Source organism: Narcine bancroftii, chromosome 2 (genome assembly GCF_036971445.1).
Source record: "Narcine bancroftii isolate sNarBan1 chromosome 2, sNarBan1.hap1, whole genome shotgun sequence".
Classification (NCBI taxonomy): domain Eukaryota; kingdom Metazoa; phylum Chordata; class Chondrichthyes; order Torpediniformes; family Narcinidae; genus Narcine; species Narcine bancroftii.
In genome coordinates this window covers 95,582,545-95,604,644 of record NC_091470.1, presented here as the reverse complement: position 1 = coordinate 95,604,644, position 22,100 = coordinate 95,582,545, and the positions used below count along the sequence as shown (strand labels likewise).

At 48.6% G+C, this 22,100-nt stretch overlaps 1 long non-coding RNA gene across 1 annotated transcript; it reads right to left on the bottom strand.

The window, feature by feature from the left end:
- Nucleotides 1–1,976: 1,976 nt before the first annotated feature.
- Nucleotides 1,977–14,597, bottom strand: LOC138752417 (uncharacterized). Its single transcript, XR_011350626.1, has 4 exons — nt 14,445–14,597; nt 12,287–12,414; nt 2,383–2,420; nt 1,977–2,303 (listed from the first exon to the last, which is right to left on the bottom strand). It is a non-coding gene; the product is annotated as an uncharacterized lncRNA (long non-coding RNA).
- Nucleotides 14,598–22,100: the final 7,503 nt, after the last annotated feature.

The window sequence follows — 22,100 nt, the reverse complement described above, 5'->3', positions numbered from 1 at the left end:
AGTGTTGGAAGGGAGGTTTTGCATTAAAACTAGAGGTCGCTCAGGAAAGATCACCATATGTTAAGTTACTAACAGAATGACAAACGTTTTCTAGATTTAAACAGGACATAACATCCATGGGCTGCACCCTCCATTTTACTAATATCACACGTTGGGCCAAAAGACAGAATCCGAGATTTAACTGGGATCAAACGGACATCATCCCCTTCAGTGATACCAAAGAGGGCGACCAGAGGGTTAGGTTCAAGGTTTAAATTTGGGATTAAGGATTGGGTTTGGAAAACATCCCTCCAAGATTTTGTCTGGACCAGTGCTTCTCTTTTTTCTCATTCACATCCCACTTTAAGTAATCCCTCTGCCATCGGTGCTCTGTGATTAGTAAGGGATTCCTTACGGTGGGATGTGATTGGGAAGGGAAGGTTGATAATCACTGCTCTTGACCCAATTGTTACTGAAATATTTGGCTTGAGAAAAATTGTAATTGGCCCATTTCCTTTGGAGTTCAGAAACTGTGCACATAACGAGTCAATGAGGTACGATTAAAACAGTGGTTTTCAAACTTTTTCTTCTCACCCACATCCCACCTTGAGCAATACTTTATTAATCACAGAGCACTGATGGCAGAGGGATGACTTAAAGTGGGATGTGAGTGGAAAGAAAAAGGTTGAGAACCACTGCTCTAGTTTGTTTTTCATACGTATGCCAGACCCGTCTTCTGAAAGACCTGGGCCCTCCAGGAGTCGCGCTGGGCCAGCGACTTCAATAATCTCTGTGGCCAGGAATTCTTTCACATCACTGGAAGATGAGAATGGGGTCATGATACTTGCTCCAAGTATCACAGTGGGAAAATGCACAGAGTTAATGGTGGGGACTGATGGCAACCTGGCTTTCAAATGATAACATATTTTGTGTGAATAGCATGAATTGTAGATTAAAGTACTTATAACCTTTGGAAAATAAATGGTTGGTATTGATTTTCTGCCAAAAAAGTAAAAAGGTGCTGCCCTTGTTTATCCAGAGACTCACCTGGTGTTGATGAAAAATATCCCAAATGGAGACATCCAGGGCCTTGTTTCATCATGTCCCCAGTGTTTGTTCTTCATCCATATCCATGAATTCAGATGGGCTGGTCATCATAACATTGTGCCTTGCATGAGCTTGCTGTGCACCACCACATTGCCTTACCCCTTCAGCACACTTCAGTTCTACCTCTCCTCAGTGGCGCCATCACCACCTGGACACCACTGGAGTTGTCCCGGTACTGGGCACCTCCATCAGTCCCGGGCCTCCAGGACACAGAAACTCTGCAATTGACCAAGTGCAAACACTTGCAGAATGAGTAACACATTCTGAATTATACATTCCTTCCTCGTTTGCTGTTTCAAACCATTTGTCATCAGAAGAAGGACCTGTTGAGAAATTAACATCACCCTGAATTATCTGGATTCGTCTCAAAGGAACTGAGCACTATCCATTGGCAGAGACGTTATGGAAGGAGTGCCTTACATGTCCTCTTTCTGAACAATTGCGCAGCCACGACTCCATTACTTTCCCTAATTAGATGGGTTTGTGGATATACTCCTTCCAGTGCCTATGTGGAAGGGTTTAAGTAGGCAGAGGGATGAGTCAGCGATGTTCGCGGGTGATGGGGGACGGAGCAGTCTCCACCTCAACTGTGTAGAAAATGCTGAGGGAGAGACCATCCAGTCAGGAAGGAAATGATCCAGGCACGAGACCAGCGTCCAAGTGAGATGGGAACTCTGTCCCCCAGGGACCGCATCTCCCTGTGCTTGGGTTTTAGGGGCTCACTGATGACACAAGGAAGCTGGAGCCATTCAGATCCTCAGTCCTGTTCTGCTGTTCAATGAGACTGAGGTTCACTTGTGACCTCGTTCACAGTGATGGAGGGGAATCCACAACTCAAGGAGGAAGAAGAGACAAGGAACTGGAAGCCAAGTCAAGTTTAATATCATCTGATTGCACAAGTACATCCCGACGAAACAGCGTTCTCCGGTCCTCAGTGCAAGACACGCAGACACATAACACATGTACAGACAAGCAATACACATGCAGGACAAGTATTTCATCGATACAAATAAATTTAAAAATATTGTTTCATGACTATGAGAGTCTGGGATGGTGAGTGTGACCGGTACCTTTGGTTGTTCAGCGTTCTCACTGCCCGTGGGAAGAAGCTGTTCCTCAGCCTGGTGGTGCGGGCTCTGACACCCCTGGATCTCTTCCTTGATGGGAGCAGCTAGAAGATGTCATGGGCAGGGCGGGATGAAGAGAAGTTGGTAGGCCTGTAAGGAATGTTTGAGGTGATGAGATGGAGAAAGAGAGATTTAGAAAGAGAAAGGGCCCTGTTCCCCTGATGCTTACCTCCAGAACAAGAACATCGTTTCTTCTGTGGCAAGAGTCTAAAGTTGAGACATAGATGGGAGTTAAAATTTAAAATGGCCAACATGGTCAATTGCAACTTCTAAAGTTAAAAACATCAAACACATCAACTCACCTGCAGGAGATCTCATGACAACAATTGATCGGGGTTAGTGGTCAAGTGGTATAAAGAGAACGATGCAATGTCCACTTTTCACCTGCTCCATCTTGCCTGCCCATTCATCCAACAGTCTGTTCATCCAATGGTCCTGTCCGTTCATCCAATGACCCTGCCTATTCATCCAATGGACCTGCCCATTCATCCAGCAGACTTGTCTGTTCATCCAATGGCCGTGTCCATTCATCTAAAAAATTGTCTGTTCATCCAACAGCTCTGCCCATTTATCTAACATACCCAAGAATTCATCCACAGTCATGGCCATGCATTTAACGGGCCTGCTCATCCATCCAACAGATTTGGCCATTCATATAACAATGCTACCTATTCATCCAACAAACCAGCTCATCCATCCAGCAAACCTGGCCATTCATCATATTGATCCCTTCAGAAATAAGGAGAGCAGCAAGTCAGAGCTGGGCCATATTGGGTGGGGGGGGGGGGAGCTTCTCCATGTCTGATGACAATGTAGCATCAGGCTCTTTCTGATGACCCAACACATGCAGACATTGGCTGGTGTTACACAGGGAGCAGATGAGGCAGGGTCAGAACATGGATCCAAACTCCATATACAGCCCAACCCCTCACCTCAGGAGTGGAGTCAGATGGACAGACTATGGAGAGAAGCTGATCAGAAAACTAGGAAAGACCTGTATTTCTATGGTGCCTTTTACTAAATTTACCAGATGCTAATGGAATGCACAGCTGGATCTCTAGGCAATACCATGTGGCCAAGTAAAGTTTGAAAATAAGTGCAGAAGATGATACTGAGCTGAGTGTGATGTGTACCATGATGCAATCGGGGTGGGTGACCCCACCATGACCCCACCAGGGGCATGCAATCTCACTGTGACCCCACCAGGTGTGGGTAACTCCACTGTGACCCCACCAGGGGCATGCAATCTCACTGTGACCCCACCAGGTGTGGGTAACTCCACTGTGACCCCACCAGGGGCATGTGATCTCACTGTGACCCCACTGTGACCCTACCAGGGGTGGGTGACCCCACTATGACCCTACCAGGGGTGAGAGGCCCCACCAAGGGTGTGTTACCCCACCGTGATCCCACGAGGAGTGAGTGACATTCACCATGACCCCACCAGGGATGAGTGACCCCACTATGATCCCACCAGGGGTGTGTGACCCCACTGTGACTCCATGAGGGGTGAGTGTCCCACCGTGACCCTACCAGGGGTGAGTGACCCCACTGTGATCTCATCAGGGGTGTGTGACCCCACTGTGACCCATCAGGGGTGTGTGACCTCACCATGACCCCACAAAGAGTGAGAGAACCCCACCGTGACCCCACCAGGGGTGAATGACCCCATCGTGACCCCATCAGGAGTGAGAACTCTTCACCATGACAGGATTACAGTGAAAGTCACACAGAATGTTCCAGTCACAGGGCCTGGAGACTAGAGCCTATTGAGCTGAGATCTTGGCAAACGATGAACAACCTTTAAAAGGGTAAACATAGAAATGACGTTGAGAAAAGAGCATGCAGCAATAAATCAGCTGCCTGGACAGAGACTCTAACCTCAGAAGTTCCCAGTAATCCATGCTGTCAGGGCGAATTTATGAGGCCTGTTTTATTGGACTGTGTGTGACCTTGCTGGAGCTCCATTCTCAACTCACCCTGAGCTCACGCTCGGCCTCAGGGAGGAAAAGAAGAGAGAGCATAACATCAGGGCCCTGTCCGCACTGCCCCAGTGGCTCCAGGTCAGGAATAGCAGAATTCCAGTGGCCGTAACATTGGACCTGCAATGAATATTGGTTCCCACATCATCTCAGCAGGGAGGTGAGGGAGGAGAACAGAGGGCTACCACAGCCTTTCCGGCCCAAATGGAATGCTGGCCTTCGTTGCAAGAGGGATGGAATTTAGGAGCAGGGAGGTTCTGCTGCAACTGTATGAGGTCCTGGTGGGGTCAAATCTGGGGCACTGCATGGAGTTCTTGGCTCCTTACTTGAGGAAGGATGGACTGGCTTTGGAAGAGGTGCAGAGGAGGTTCACCAAGTTGATTCCAGAGAAGGGATTAGCTTATGAGGAGAGATTGAGTCATCTGGGACTGGACTTGCTGGAAATTAGGAGAATGAGAGAGGATCTTATAGAAATGTATAAAATGATGAAGGAAAGAGGTAGGTAAGTTGATTCCATCGGTGGGGGAGACCAGATTTCGGGGACTGGGTGCAGGTCAGTTGGACCAGGCAGAATAATAGTTTAGCACAAACCTGAAGGGCGGATGGGGCTTTTATCTGTGCTATTATGTTCTATGGTTGATATGTCCCTCTCAATGCAACATCAAAGTTCTCGATGCAGGTGGGATCTTTCCCATAGAACTCTGGAATGATACAAAACTTCAGCACCTATACAGGCCAATTGGTCCATCTATTCTGGCTGTCCCATCAACCTGTACCCAGACCATAGCCCTCCAATGCCCTGTACCTGTCCTTTTGCATTGGGATCCTGTGTGGCGATTCCTCCAGCAGTTTGCTCTTGGCACAAACCAGACACCACATGTACCTGCTTAGACAGGCTGAGAATCAGTGGTGCCAGTATTGACATTCCCCCCCCCCCCTCCTCACCTTCCCCTCAGGGATTATGTTGTCCCGGCCTATCTCGGGTTCCCTCCTGATGGCGATAAAGACAGGTTGGCCTTGGCATCACTGATTCTTTTCAGGATAAATTCTCGACAGGTTTCAAGGAATCTGGAGGATTACAGAATGACCTGGTGTAATTATTGAGGGGGGGGGTGGGGAGAGGGGGGTGGGAAAAAGAAGCAGAGAGGGAGAGATGAGAGAGAGAGAGATGGGCAGAGAGTGACAGGAAAAATATTTTCCCTGATGGATGGCATCCAGAACAAGAGAAATCGATCTTAAGATGAAAGCCTCCAGTTGGGGACTGGTCCGTGGAACATGGAACTCATTCTTCTGGACCGGCTGTCATTTGGAGATTGATCAATTAAAACTTGTCCAACATCATTCACTTCCACTTCCCCCCCTCCCCCTACCTCCATCTAGGGGTCACAAACAGACCTTCCAGGTAAGGCAGAGCTATCCGTGCACATCATCCAACCTGTCCCATTGCATCTCCTCCACATCGGGAGATGTACGGACCCCTCTGAGACCCTCCCACATCTCACTGCCTACTCCAGATCCCAGCACCTGCAAGTTTTTGTGTCTCTGGAGACTGATCATCTGGTAGGTTTCAGAACTGAGGCAGTAAATGGGGATAAGGTGCCATTGATTGGAGGTGGAGTTTGGGGCACAGGGGTGGCCAGTTCCCTCCATCACAGATCGTGACCTGCTGGAGAGCCAGGAGGAAGCTATTCAAAGTTCAGATTTATTGTCAGATACATACAAACACATCACATACAACTCTGTGGGCCAGGCAAAATGACCACATATAGGTAGTGCAAAAAACACTGTACACAACATACATATGTAAACAAATAGACAAATGTTAACAAATTGTGCTATATAGAGAGAAAAAAATCAATAAAGTGCACAAGTAAGAGTTCTTAAATGAGCCCCTGACTGAGTTTGTTGTTGAGGAGTCTGATGGTGGAGGGGAAGCAGCTGTTCCTGAACCTGGTGGGGCAAGTCTTGTGGCACCTACACCTCTTGCCTGATGGTAGCAGTGAGAACAGACCATGTGCTGGGTGATGTGGATCCTTGACGATTGCTGCTGTTCTCCGATGTAGATGTTCTCGATGGTGGGGAGCTTTTTGCCTGTGATGTCCTGGGCTGTGTCCACTACCTTTAGCAGGGCTTTACGCTCAGGGGTCAGCACACTTTCCACTACACATCTGTAGAAGTTTGCCAGGGTTTCTGGTGTCATACCAAACCTCCGCAAACTCCTGAGGAAGTAGAGGCGCTGATGTACTTTCTTCACGTTGGGCTCAGGAAAGATCCTCTGAGATAGTGACTCCCAAGAACTTAAATGTGCTCACCCTCTCCACCTCTGATGCCCCAATGATCACTGGATTGTACACCTCTGCTTTCCTCTTTCTGAAGTCAACAATCAGCTCCTTAGTTTTGGTGACATTGAGTGTGAGGTTGTTGTTGCACCATTCAGCCAAGTTTTCAATCTCCCTCCTGTACGCTGACTCATCCCCTTCCTTTATACAACCCACTGCCGTGGTATCATCAGCGAATTTGTAGATGGTGTTATTGTTGTAATGAGCCACAAAATCGTGGGTATAAAGTGAGTAGAGCAGGGGGCTAAGAACAGAGCCCTGAGCTGGAGATAGTGGAGGAGAAGTTCTTCACTGAATGTGGTCTGGAGGTGGAGAAATCCATGATCCAATTACACAGTGGAGTGTTGAGTCCCAGATCTTGGAGTTTTCTGATCAGTTTGAAGGGATGATGGTGTTAAATATCGAACTGTAGTCAATAAAGAGCATCCTGATGTCTGCCTCTTTGCTGTCCAGGTGTTCCAGGGTTGTGTAGAGCCAGTGAGATGGCGTCCACTGTTGATACGATAGGTGAACTGGATTGAATCCACATCACCGCTCAGACAGGAGCTGATCTGCTTCATCACCAGCCTTTCAAGACACTTCATCACTGTTGATACGTGCCATTTAGGCATGTTACCACACCCTTCTTTGGCACTGGTATGATTGAGGCCTGTTTGAAACAGGTGGATACTACGTCCTGCTGGAGTGAGATGTTGAAGATATCCGTGAATTAATTGACATTGGTCAGCACAGATCTTTAATACTCAGCTGGGTATTCTGTCCAGACTGAATATTTTCCTCAGTTTCACTCTCTTGAAGGCAGTCCGCCCTCATCCTCAGATATGGAGAGGAAAATTACAAACAGCAATGAGGAAGCATACAGGAGGGAGATAGATCACCTCGTTGAATCGTGTAACAACAACCTTGTGTTCAATGTCAGCAAAACCAAGGAAATGATTGAGATGACTTCAAGAGGAAGTCAGGGGAACACGACCCAGTCCTCATCAAGGGATCAGTATTGGAGAGGGTCAAGAACTTCAAATTCCTGGGTGTCAACATCTCTGAGGATCTGTCCTACAGCCTCCACGTTGATGCAATCACAAAGAAGTCTCAGCAGCGGCTATACTTTGTGAGGAGTCTGAGGAGAATTGGTATGTCACTGAAGACACTTGTAAACTTCTACAGGTGGACCATGGAGAGCATTCTGTCTGGTTGCATCACAATCTGGTACTGTGGCACCAACTCTCAGGACAAGAATAAACTCCAGAGGGTTGTTAACTCGGCCTGCGACATCACAGGCACCAGACTTCACTCCATCGAGGACATCGACGTGAGACGGTGTTTTAAAAGAGCAGCCTCTATCCTCAAGGACCCCACCACCCAGGCCACGCCCTCTTCACTCTGATACCATCAGGGAAAAGGTACAGGAGCCTGAAGACATGCTCTCAGCGGCACAAGGGCAGTTTCTTCCCCACTGCCACCAGATTCATGAATGATCAATGAACCACAGACACGGCCTGACTTTTCATAGTTTACTCTGTGAAGCTGCCGCAGGACATTGACTTTCATAACAATAAACCCTGATTCTGATTTGGAGCGGATCATTAGGGACAAGGGGATGCTCAGTGATGGCTCTTCCTTCTTCTTGTGATCGAATTGGGTGTAAAGGGCATCTGGGAGTGAAGCTTTCCCGTGTCCTACAATGCTGGGTCTGGTTTTGTAGCAGGCCCTGCCATAGCTGTCGGATATCTTTCATTGTTTCCATTTTCATCTGGAAACTCCACTACACCCAGGAGATGGTATTCCGTAGGTTGTACCTACTGCTTCTGTACTGGTCTGGATTTCTGGACTTAAATGCCTGCGATCTGGCTCTCAGCAGGTTCCGAATTTCATTGTTCATCCAAGGGCTTCTTGTTGGGGAATACTCTGAACGATTTGATGGGGACACACTCATCCAAAGGAGTTTTGATAAAGGCTGTGATAAATTCTTCCCCTCCCACCATTCTGTCATATCCTTGGTTATCTCAACATTTACTGTTTTGATCCACCCAGGGCTTCCTCCATTCTGCCAGCATCCCACTGCTCAGTGAAGGACATTCACCCACTGCCCTGCACATTTCTGAACCAAATGTTACCATTTCCTATTGAATCTTTCTTGTGAGTCTCCCACATTCTGTTCTCTCTCCAGTCACCAACCTCCTGCCTGTGGGAAGCCTTCTCCTATCCCTCCCCCCCCCCCCCCCCCCCCCCCCCACCCAGTGACCCACTGTCTGGACATCTGAGTCTGGGAGAAGTGACTGACTGGGAATAAGTGAGTAGGTCAGGAGGAGATAAGCGGGATGGATAAGGAAGGATGTGTCTGGAGAGGGAAGGTGAGGACAAGGATGAGGTGTTGTATTTTGGAAGGTCAAACCAAGAAAGGACATATCTGAGGAGTGCGGTAGAACAGAGAGACCTGCGAATTCAGATACATAATTCCCTGAATGTGGCAAGTGGACAGGGTTGTAAAGAGAGCTTTTAGCATATTGGCCTTCATAAATCACATTATTGAGTACAGGAGTTGGGATATTATGGACAAGTTGCATAAGACATTGGTGAGGCCTAATTTGTAGTATTGTATGTAGTTTTGGTCACTTAACTACAGAAAACATATCAATGAGATAGAAAGATGCAGAGAAGATTTACTGGGATGTTGCGGGACTTCAGGAACAGAGTTACAGGGAGAAGAATGAGGGGAGATTTGATAGATGTATTTCAAATTATGAGGGGGATAGACAGAATAAATGTTGATAGGCTTTTTCCCACTGAAGGCAGGTGAGATACAAACCAGAGGACATGGGTTAAGGGTGAAAGGGGAAAAGTTTATGGGGAACATGAGAGGGAACTTCTTCACACAGAGAGTAGTAGGAGTGTGGAACGAGCTGCCGGCTGAGGTGGTGAATGTGGACTCATTTTTAACTTTTAAGAGGAATTTGGACAGGTACATAGATGGGAGAGGTATGGATGGCCATGGTCTGGATGCAGGTCAGTTGGACCAGGTTCAGCACAGTTTAGAAGAGCTCATGGGCCTTTTATCTGTGCTGTAATATTTTATGGTTCTATGGAGTGTTCAAGACATGTGGCAGAGTTCAGACTGAATCTTGTGAGATATTCACCAAGATGCTGTGGAAGTTTGATGCGTTGAAATCGGCCTGCAAAGTCTTGGCTTATTAAACCCACATTGTTAAAGAGTGGGGTAGGGTAGCTGGGAGTTGGTCAGAGCTCTGTATCAGGAGGTCCCGGTCGTATGCACTGCACACCAAATGGTGCAGATCAATCGGGTGGCCCGCCTCTCTCGTTCGCTCGGCGCGGCAGACACTCCGAGTCAAGGCGAGATGGAACTTGGAACGGCAGTAAATGAAAACCTTTTATTTTTAGATTGCAGGAGATTTACTCCAGCCCGGGGGAATAATTTCCAGAGAAAAGGAGGTTGCTCCACACCGAATAAATCCAGCACTCCCTCATCAAGAGAAAAAGCAAAAATGAGAAGCCTTTTAATTTGTTTTCTTGTCATGGCAGGAGTCACTGCTCTGCCACTGGAGCGGCTGCGATGTAATCTAATTAAGTTGATGTGCGCACTACATGGAGTTCTGATAGCTCGCTCTGTATTTTGTCTTGCTTTAATAGACCATCTGACAGAGTGAAAAACAACTGAAGCATGCTTGGCCTGCACTAACTCCCGGCCAGCTCACCCTGGGGCGATAGGCTCATCCATGCCTCCATTCCTTGCCAGGGCAGACAACAGCCACGTGCCCTCGCTCTTCCCAGCTCCACCAACTCCATTGTCAGAGCCCCCAAAGCAAGCGGACATTTGACCTCTACAGTGAGGGAGGGTCCCAGTGGGAGGGGCAGTACTGAGGGGCAGGTCCCACTGTCAGAGGGGCAGTAGTGAGGGAGGGTCCCACTGTGAGAGGGACAGTACTGAAGGGAGGTCCCACTGTGGGGAGGCAGAACTGAGGTCCCACTGTGGGAGAGGCAATACTGAGGGGAAGGGGTCCCACTGTGGGAGGGACAGTACTAAGAAGGGTCACTGTGGGAGTGGCAGTACTGAGGGGGGTGTCCCTCTGTGGGAGGGGCAGTAGAGAGGGGGAGTCCCACTGTGGGGGGGGGGTAGTACTGAGGGGGGTTTCCACTGTGAGAGAGGCAGAACTGAGGGGAGGGGGTCCCACTGTGGGAGGGGCTGTACTGGGGGGGTCCCACTGTGGAAGGGGCAGTAGTGAGGGGGTCTCACTGTGGGTGGGGGTAGTACTGAGGGGGGTCCCACTGTGCGAGGGGGGTAGTACTGAGGTGGGTCACACTCTGGGAGGAGATAGCACTGAGGGGAGTCCCACTGTGCAAAGGGGTAGTAGTGAGGGGGGTCCCACTGTGTGAGGGGGCAGTACTGAGGGAGGGTCCCACTGTGCAAGGGGGTAGTACTGAGGGGGGTCCCACTGTGGGAGGAGGTAGTACTGAGGGGGGTCACTATGAGAGGGGCAGTACTGAGGGAGGGTCCCGCTGTGCGAGGGGGCAGTACTGAGGGAGGGTCCCGCTATGGAAGGGGGAGTTGTGGGGGGGGGGGTCGCACTGTGCGAGGGAGTAGTACTGAGGGGGGTCCCACTGTGTGAGGGGGCAGTACTGAGGGAAGGTCCCACTGTGCAAGGGGGTAGTACTGAGGAGGTCCCACTGTGCGAAGGGTTAGTACTGAAGGTGGGGGGGGGGGTTTCACAGTGGGAGGTGAGGACAGCAGCCAATGAATGTGGCTGGTTGTTATCATTTAGTTCCAGGTTCAATGAATTACAGAACTTGAAATCACTCAGTAGCCCCTCTCATAGTGGGCCCCTCCCCTCAGTACTACCCGTCCCTCTCAGTGCAGGGTCAAGGGAGGAGGAACTCCTCTCAGCAGGTGTAAACATTCTATCCAGCCCACATGAGTCAGAAAATCACCTCTTCGTTTCCTGCTTTTGACCTGCCAACGCTCTGGGACCAGGCCACAATTTGAAGGCAATGATCCTGATTGATGGATAGCCTGAGGGCTTCCTGGTTGAGGTCAAACTCATTCCTGACTGCTCCCCCCACCTCCCCCACCCCCCTTAGTATCTTTCGTCTCTTCTTATGGTCCATCGACTGAACTTTGGCCTTGGAGATGTCTTGAACATCAGCATTTTCTTCAAGGATCCTGATCTCAACCTCTTGACCAACATCACATCACCAAATGGCTACCATTTTCCCATCCAAAGGTTACTATTAAAATGAAAACACATCAACACTCTTTAGCAGAGGAAATTCTTTTAAATGTCTCAATCAGCAATCAATGATCCCAGATAAAGGCTCAATTCTACTAAATCAATTCCTGAAGCTCTGCAACAATCTTTGAGACTTGACAACTGACCAACTTGTTCCTTTCAATAAATCTGCCACTACTATTCAATCAAAGCATTGATGGCTATTTCTTCCCTTCCTCACTGATCGCTGACACTGGTATCATTCAGTGATTATTGTTTCCCCTTAAATTATCGCTGTAATTTCTGCTCTCTGAGATACCAATCAATTTCCCCTCTCAAGGGCACAGTCGGAAAGCAATCGCTTGTGGTCTGCCACTTGATGGATTGGGCTCATGGACAGGACTCAGACAAATGATTTAATTTGGCACAAATTAGCTCAGCTTTGAGCTTTGGTTTTTATACACTGATGTAAATTATATTGTCAACAACAGTCACCTTGTCACCGACAGTGCAGCTAATGAGACACTACTCACAGATCGTGCTCCAGATAACCTTCAGTAACTGGCCTTATCACGGCTTCCATCTTCCAACGCTGGACCTGCTATGGACCCGTTCTCTCTTCAACTTCCACCTCTCATGCAAAGGAAGTAAACTGTGATTGCTGTGGTAAGATGGAAAGAGTGCAGAAAAGGTTTACTTATGGTGTTGCCTGGATTTCAGGAACTGAGTTACAACAGGTTAGGATTTTATTCCCTGGACCATAGAAGAATGAAGGGAGATTTGATAGAGGTAAGAGGGGGACAGATAGAATAAATATAGATAGGCTTTTTCCACTGAGGGTAGGTGAGAAACAACCCAGAGGACATGTGTTAAGAGTGAAAGGGGAAAAGTTTAGGGGAAACATGAGAGGGAACTTCAGAGAGTGGTGGGGTGTGGAATGAGCTGCCAGCTGAGATGGTGAAAGTGGGCTCATTTTTAACATTTTAGAAGAATTTGGACAGGTGCATGGATGGGAGAGGTATGGACTGTGGGCAGATCAGTGGGACTAGGCAAAAAAAGATGGCTCAGCACAGGCTAGAAGGGCCAAAGTAGTGGAACGTGTGCTGACTGGCTGCGTCACCGTCTGGTATGGGGAGACTAATACACCTGAGCGTAAAGCCTTCTAAAAGGTAGTGGACCCAGCCCAACACATCACAGGTAAAACCCTCCCCACCATCGAGAACATCTATGGGGAACGTTGCTGTCGGAGAACAGCAACAATCATCAAGGATCCACACCACCCAGTACATGCTCTGTTCTCGCTGCTGCCATCAGGAAAGAGGAGTAGGTGCCTCAAGTCTCGCCCCACCAGGTTCAGGAACAGCTGCTCCCCCTCCACCATCAGACCCCTCAACAACAAACTCAATCAGGGACTCATTTAAGGACTCCCACTTTTGCACTTTATTGTTTTATTTCCTCTCTGTATTGCAGTTTGTTTACATTTCTTTATTTGTTTACATGTGAACACTGAGTCAGCTTTTTTTAGCACTGCCAATAAATGGTGATTCTGCCTCGCCCGCAGGAAAAGGAATCTCAGGGTTATACATGATGTGTATATACTCTGACAGGAAATCTGAAATCTCAAGTAAAGTAGAGCTCTTTCTGTGATACTGTGACCCTTGGAAAATTCTACGCCCGTATCCACGCTGTCAGGTGTGTTTCTCTGAGACTACCACTCATTCTCCTAAAATGAGCTCAGTCAACCTGGTCTGCTTAAAGTTAAATTTAGACATACAGCTCGGTAACAGACCCTTTGGCCCCATGAGTCCATGCCACCCACATACACTCTAACCTACAAACTTCCATACGTTTCGAACCTGAGCCCCCAGAGGAAACCCAATGCGGGCACAGAGAGAATACACAAGCTCCTTGCAAACACCTCTCCAACTCTTTACAAACTCTCCTCATACAGCAAACCCTCCATCACTGCATTCCCACCATTACTAGGGAGGGAGATTAGCTCTATAGTCACTAAACAGTAAATTTCAGCTTGTTAATCATGTTAATATGGTTCCCATTTCCTCTGCCCCTCCTTTCCTAAATGACAGGATTACAACGGTGAGATTGCCATCTGTGGGAACCATTCTAACACCATGGAAACTTGGGAGGTAAGATTTGGCATATCCACTGTTTCCATCTCATCAGCACTTGTTCAGCTGGTCCTGTGGTTGGATGGGCTTTCCCTGATACTTATTTTCTACCTTTATTTCATTCACTCTAGAGCTCTTTTTATCTCTTCTTCCATGAAGACAGTCCAAAAAGTTTGATTAATTTCTGTGCCATTCTCCGATTCCCAAAATAACTTCTGTCCCCGTCTATTAGGGACCTAATCTTCTCCTTTTGACATGTCTGCAGAACTGTTTACAATCTGCCTCAGACCTCACTGGATTACTTTGACATTCATTAACATCATTTTCCAGTTTCTGTTAATCCCCCCCCCCTCCTTAACTGTCTCCTTCTCACCCCCCTCTCTCTCTCTGACTCTTCTCCTTTCACAGAGCCAAAATCAAATCTCACCTTTCCTCTGATCATGTCCTTTTGGTCTGGACTCATCCCCCTCCCATTCTTCCCCCTTAATCTCTTGTCTTTAACTCAAGTGCCTGCCTGCTTTAAGAATAGCTCGGCCCCAAAATGTCAGTAATATATTTTCACCTCCTGTGGACGCTGCGAGACTGGCTGAGTACCTCCAGCATCTCTGTGGAAGAAGGACTCAGGCCTGAAACATCGGTAATATATCTTCACCTCCTTTGGACACTGTGAGACCAGCTGAATTCCTCCAATATCTCTGTGGAAGAAGAGCTCAGGCCCGAAATGTCAGTGATATATCTTTACCTCCTGTGGACGCTGCGAGACCGGCTGAGTTCCTCCAGCATTTACTATGTGTTTTCACTACAAATTTTGTGCTTCCCTGCCCTAGTTCTACATCCTTTCATTTGCACTGCCTCTTCATTCTGACATGTTCCTCATTTCCAGGCCAACTTCTCCGTTTTGCAATGTTAAAAGCCTTTTCTTTGTTCCAATACTATCCACAGCTTCTCTAAATAAACATGTCCTGATGTGGGGTCTCAGCCTGAAACATTGACAGTACGTTCCCCCCTTCCCACAGATGTGGTTCGACCCGCAATGTTCCTCCAGCTGTTTGTTTCTTTGTTCCAGCATTTGCCCTCTCTCTCATGTCTCCACACTTCCCATTGAATATTATGCCCTTAGCAAATATATACTCGTATTAGAATCTGAATTTCGTGTCATGAACATGTCACGAGATTTGTTGTTTTGCAGCAGCTTTCATAGTGCAAACGTTTGTTTAAAAACCACCTACAAAATAAATAAAATAGTGCAAAAGTCAGACGGTGTCTGTGGTTCATTGATCATTCAGGAATCTGGTGGCGGGGGTGGGGGGAAGAAACTGTCCTTGTGCCGCTGAGTGCTCATCTTCAGGCTCTTGTACATTTTCCCTGATGGCAGCAGAGGGAGGAGGGCATGGCCTGGGTAGTGGGGGTCCTTAAGGAATCTGTATTCACTCTTTAAGTGTTAGGCATTGCATGCTTACCACCGTATCTTTTACGGGAGTCCCCTCCGACCTATCATTGCCAAGTCAACATAAGAAATAGGAGGAGGAGTCGGCCATTTGGCCCATTGAGCCTGCTCCAATATTCAATGAGCTCATGGCTGATCTGATGATAGGTTCATCTCCACCTCCCTCACTTTTCCCCATATGCCTTAATTTGTCTACTATGTAAAAATCTATCCAACCTTGTCTTAAATACTTTTACTGAGGTCACCTCCACTGCTTCAATGGGCAGTGAAGTCCATCAATTCCCCAACTTCTGGGAAAAGCAGCTCCTCCCCATCTCTGTCCTAAATCTACTCCCCTGGATCTTGAGGCTACTCCCATAGTTCTGGTCTCCCCCACCAATGGGAACAACTTACCTACCTCTATCTTATCCATACCTTTCATAATTTTATAGGTTTCTATAAGATCCCCTCTCATTCCTCTGAATTCCAGCGAGTCCACTCTGATCTGACTGTCATTTTATTTGTTTCGATTCAGACCCTGGTTTCAGATTGATCTATAGTCACTGAAATCTCTGTGGAAAGTTATGTTAGGATCACTCTTTCCTGAATATTCTTCAACTATCAAGAGATGAATTAAATTGTTCTATGACACTGTGGGAGGGGCAGCACCGGCAGGAAAACGGAGAATGATAAACGATTGAAACGGCTGAAATGGGATTTGGATCGAAAGGAGGTTTTGTCTATGAGGTGTGGGAGTACTCCCCAGACATCTTGTTCAGAAGAAGTCCACTGCTTGTGAGTAAAGTTCTGCTGTCTCCAACTACACAGATTCAGCAGTTTGCCGGGGGGATTTACTCCACCATGGAGTAAATCTTTTGCCTCACTTGCTCGTTAAAAGTTGAACATCGGTGAATCCATCACTGATGACTTTTCGGAGACGTCTCGAAGGCCTGGGAGCCTCAGCCTCACCTTCGAGGAGTTCAGGAGGCTTTGGCGGATTGCCAGGGAGCCAGTTTGCGAAGCATCTGGGGATTTCTGTCCATCGCTCTGCTATCTCACCGTCCGGGTAAAGGACTCACTTCTCGGACTCTCGTCTCGACGTGGGGAATACGGGAGGGTGTGATCTGAGGAGGACTGAGTCAGCACGACTTCCATCAACATGAGCCTTCCCCTCTCCTGATATGGACTGATGTTTTAGACAGTGGTCAAGTTTGTTTGTTTTTGTAAATATGCCAGACCCGTCTTCCGAAAGACCCGGGTCCTGCAGGAGTCGCGCTGGGCCAGCGACTTCAACAACCCCTGTGGCCAGGAATCTTTCGCAACACTGGAAGAAATGTATCTTGATACTTGTCCCCAACGATCACGGGTGGAAAATGCACAAAGGCAATGGGGGGGGGGGGGGGGGGTGGGGGGGGGGAGTGATGATACCCCGGCCGTTACAGCGAGTGGGGAAATGGAGGGGAGATCCATGATTTGCCGAGGAAACGCGAGGCAGTGGGTCCAGTCATGAGTTGAGTTGATTCATTGGCTCATCGTCCATCTGTGGCTTGGTTGAGACCGTGTGTTCACGGAGATTTGGAGTGTGCGAGGGTGCAGCCCCTACTCGCGTGCGTGAAGGGATGGCTCCACAAGTTCTGGCTGCATTTCAGCCCCACGCTCCTGTTCAAAGGAGCGCTCAGTGCCCACAGGCAGTGTGAAGGGTCTCTGGGAATGGTTGGCCCCCTCCAAAGAATTGATGGTAATGACAGAGATAATCACATTTCAAGCTGTAACATGTTTTGTGTGAAAATCCTGATGCACTACGTGTAACTTTCGGATTAAGAACAATAAAGGGAGGGTGTTGATTTACCACCAAAAAGGCAAAAAAAAAGGGCAGTTCTGAGGGAGCATCCCACTGTGGGAGGGGCAGTAGTGAGGGAGCGCCCCATTGCAGGAGGGGCATTACTGAGGGAGCGCCCACTGCGGGAGGGACAGTACTGAGGGAACGCCCCACTGCGGGAGGGGCAGTACTGAGGGAGCGCCCCACTGCGGGAGGGGCAGTTCTGAGGGAGCACCCCACTGCGGGAGGGACAGTACTGAGCGCCCCACTGCGGGAGGGGCAGTACTGAGGGAGCGCCCCACTGCGGGAGGGGCAGTACTGAGGGAGCACTCCACTGCCGGGCAATACTGAGGGAGCGGCAGTACTGAAGAAGTGATACACCATTGGAGTCCCCCGTCTTTGGTCTCTCGTCGAGGCCAGAGATTGTTCCTTTCAGGTGGGCTTGGTAACTTTATTGGGGTCTTGCCTCTGGGACGGATCAGGACATGGTCAAGGTTTCAGTCAGGAGTTGATCCTCAGGACAGGTGACGATGATTCCAACATGAAACTCTTTGCCAAGTTCCCCAAACCCGCGCAGCCTCTCCGTGTTATCCCTCAGACCTCCTCCATCACCTCAGCCTTTGGTTGTGAAACAAAAATGATTGCTAGTTGTTAATGAGATGCTGCTCATAAAAGTTATCCAGTGATCAGTAAATGACACGCAGTTTCAAACAGAAATTGATTTAAATTTTTTTACACAAGCTCAGTAAATTGTGAAGCAAAACAAACTGGTGGAGGAACTCAGCAGGTCAAGACAAAGTGTTTTGAGACAAAAGACTCGATGATAACCTTTTTTCCACCAGCAGAATTGGTTTAGATTCTCGTTGCACGTCCTGCAGTCTCTTGTTAGTCCACAAAGTGCTTGTCGGGCTCAGTGGTCCAGTGATGGGCTCAGTGGTCCAGTGTCGAGCTCAGTGGTCCAGTGTCGGGCTCAGTAGTCCAGTGTCGGGCTCAGTGGTCCAGTGTTAGGCTCAATGGTTCAGTGTCGGGCTCAGTGGTCCAGTGTGGGGCTCAGTGGTCCAGTGTCGGGCTCAGTGGTCCAGTGTGGGGCTCAGTGGTCCAGTGTCGGGCTCAGTGGTCCAGTGTTAGGCTCAATGGTTCAGTGTGGGCTCAGTGGTCCAGTGTCCGGCTCAGTGGTCCAGTGTCGGGCTCAGTGAACTAGTGTCGGTCTCAGTGGTCCGGCGTCGGGCTCAGAAATCAAGTGTCACGCTCAGTGGTCCCAGTGTCGAGCTCAGTGTTACACAAATCACCCTCCACACATCGTTACACACAGACCATCCTTCACACCGCGTAACACAGACCCCTCCACACCGCATTACACAGACCACCCTCAACAATACGATACACAGACCGCCCTCCACACCGCGTTACACAGACCGCCCTCCACACAATGTTACTCAGCCCACCCTCCTCACAACCTCCATTTGGCTCCTCTGATATCAGAGGGCCAGAGTTGGCCCCAAGGTAGGGAGGAATTCCACCCCCCCCCCCAAGCGAGGTGCTGTGCCCCCCATACAGTCACGGTCATCGTTCGCCATCAGGTCCGCCCCCACACCTTTTGGCATCCCTAGCATCTACCTTGCTGGTGACTCTCCACCTGCCCCCGGCCACATCACTAGCAGCTAATGTCGCTTGATGTCATAAAAGGACCCCTCTTGGCTTCTACATCGGACGGGTGGATGATGGTAACATCTCCCCCTCCCAACCCGAGCGAGTTTATGAGCTTTGCACCATGCCCCCTCCCAACACACTAATGCCCCCCTCTAACATTCGTCCTGGCACCGACACTGCAGAGGACAGGAAAACTTACCAGTGAGCCCATTCCTGATCCACAATGACTCTTTCCTCATTTAATTTAGATGTACAGCATGGTAAACAGGCCATTCTGGTCCACGAGCCCGTGCCGCCCAATTCTCACCCCTTTAACCTACACCCTCACCCCGATATGTTTCAAACGGTGGGAGGAAACCAGAAACCCCACGCAGACACGAGAAGAACTTACGAACTCCTTACAGACAGCGCGGGATTCAAACCCCGGTCCCGATCGCTGGTGCACCAAATTTATAACCTCCCTTAAACACCCCCAACTTACCCAGTCATGAGCAAATATAACTTATCAATGAATTATAACTTCACCCAGCCAAGGAGAAATGGAATGAACATACACTGAACCGCGTGAAATACAGGTAACGGAGCAACAACTCCTAGAGAGACTGTTGCCGATGGGAAGTTCACCATGATCCAAGCCAGTGGAAACTCGCACCGGTCACCTTCTACCGTTCGACCTCGTGCCTTGCTGCTTTGGTATCGCCCTCCTTTGCTTGGACCATAATGTGAAATTTTGCGCAGGGTTCATTGTCAATAAAGAAGGTTGGATATGTCCCCGGTTCAAGCGCCGGGTCATCCCGTGGACAGTCTTTGCCCAGGGAAGAGGTTTTCCTTTGCTCATCTGACGACAGTTACCCGATCAGTGGCAGGAGAGGCTCTAGAGACTGGGAGGGAGACGACAGGCTTTAATACACTTTAGGTTCCATGCGCTCGATTGAATGGCTGGGGGGTGGGGGGGGGGGGGGAGGTTGTGGAGGGAGGTCGACATTTATGGCCAGATCACAAGGGGAGGAGCTACTGGGGAGCGAGTTGTCAGTGGGCACTCGTACACAGCAGTGTATACACATCGCCACAGGCTACTTGTGCCTGAGAGCGATTTTGGACCGTTTCCAAATCCAGGGTATTAATTCTTTGCCTGATTTTATCCAGCAGACATTAATGTGCTATCTGTAGCATCTCATTATCCATGACGTGAAGTTGGAGAGGCAAATGAAGGAAGTCAGGAGACATAATCACATTGGAACATCCAAACTATCCCCCAAAACAAGAAGCAATTTCATACTTGCTGACTCGCTGTGGCTGTGGCCCAGACACTGCCAGACGCGTGTGATTTGCCCCAAGGCTAAGCTACAAGTTAATCGTGTAATTGCTCAGTGGAGACTCCACTCCCTTTCCTGATTCCAATTACTGGAAAGTCATTAACTGGGCCCACTCTCATTTTTATCATAAATTAAGGCCAAGCCACGGACCGATTCTCTCTGCTCCCAGGGATAATGATGGTCTGTACCCTCAGTCTCTCTGCAGTTGGAACAGAGGGTGTGGAAGATTCAAGAATGCTGACAGTTCACAGGTAGCAGACGTGGATGTCGATAGGGTGGGTACAGAACCTGTCCCCTCGAGTAGGAGTCAAGAATAATGAATATCACCTGGAAATTGAGCCAAGTTCTCTGGACTAATCTTAGAAAATTCATTTGACAAGGTCCCCTATGAGAGACTCATTCAGAAAGTCATGAGGTTCTAGATGCATGGAACCTTGGCTGCGTGGGTTCAGAATTGGCTTGCACATAGAAAGCAGAGTTTAGTAGTGGACGGAAAGTATTCTGGCTGGAGGTCAGACACCAGTGGATTTCTGCAAGGATCTGTTCTGGGACACCTGCTCTTTATAATTTTTATAAATGTCCTAGATGAAGAGGCGGAAGGATGACTCAGTACGTTTGTGGATGACACGAAGATTGGAGGAGTCGTGGATGGTGCTGAAGGATGTCATAGATATTAAAGGATAGAGACAGGATGCAGAGTTGGGTGGGAAAGTGGCAGATGCAGTTCAATCTGGATAAGTGTGAGGTGATGCATTTTGGAAAGACAAACCAGAAGGCTGAGTCTAGGGTTAATGGTCGGATACTTAACGATATGGAGGAACAGAGGGACCATGGGGTCCAGATGGCCACATGGGATGATAGGATCGTTAAAAAGGCCTATGGGATCCTGGACGTCAATAGTTGGGGACTGAGATCAAGGGTCAAGAGGTCATGTTACAACTCTACAATTCTTGGGTGCGATCACACTTAGAGTCCTGAGTTCAGTTCCAGTCACCTCCTGGAAGGAGATGGAACTTATGGAGAGTGTGCAGGCGAAATTTTATGAGGGTGTCGCATGGATTGGGAAATAAATCTTATGAGGCAAGGTTAGCAGAGCTAGGACATTTCTCTTTGGAGTGAAGAAGGTTGAGAGGAGACAACACCAGATGACACCTGTACAAAGTGAAGAGAGGAAAGTTTAAGGGAGACATCAGGGGTAAGTTTTTAACACAGAGAGTTGTGGGAGCATGGAATGCCTTGCCAGGGTTTGGTGGTGGAGGCTTGAATATTAGGTGGATTTAAGAGACTCTTAGACAGTCACATGGATAGAAGAAAAAGAGAGGTGGAAGGATTAATTCTATTTTTGGGTAGGAATAGAAAGATCAGCACAACATTGAGGGCCAAAGGAGTTGTACTGTGCTGTAATGATCCATGTTCTATGTTCATCTGAATGTAGAGGATATTGTCCATAGAGTCCTGTTGTAGAGATCACAACTGAGCCTTGGGTTGTTGTGAGGGGGGGTTCATGTCAGGTCAATGTGAGGGGTTCACGTCAGATCATTGTGTGGGTCAGGTCACGTCGTTGTGAGAGTTTCACATCAGGTCGTTTTGAGCGGAAACACGTCAGGTCGTTGTGAGGGTCACAACAGGTCATTGTGAGGGGTTTCATGTCATGTCGTTGTGAAGGGAAAATGTCAGGTCATCATGAGGGTTCACTTCAGGTCAGAGTGAGCGTGCATATCAGACTGTCGTGAGAGTTTCACGATGGGTCATTGTGAAGGGTTCACCTCAGGTCATCACCAGAGTTTCACCTCAGGTCATCGTCAGGGTTTCACGTCAGGTCGTCGTGAGGGTCACGTCAGGTTGTTGTGAGGGTTTCACGTCAGGTCGCTTTGAGGGGAAACACGTCAGGTTGTTGTGAAGGGATAACGTCAGGTCGTCATGAGGGTTCACTTCAGGTCAGAGTGAGTGTGCATATCAGACTGTCGTGAGAGTTTCACGATGGGTCGTTGTGAAGGGTTCACCTCA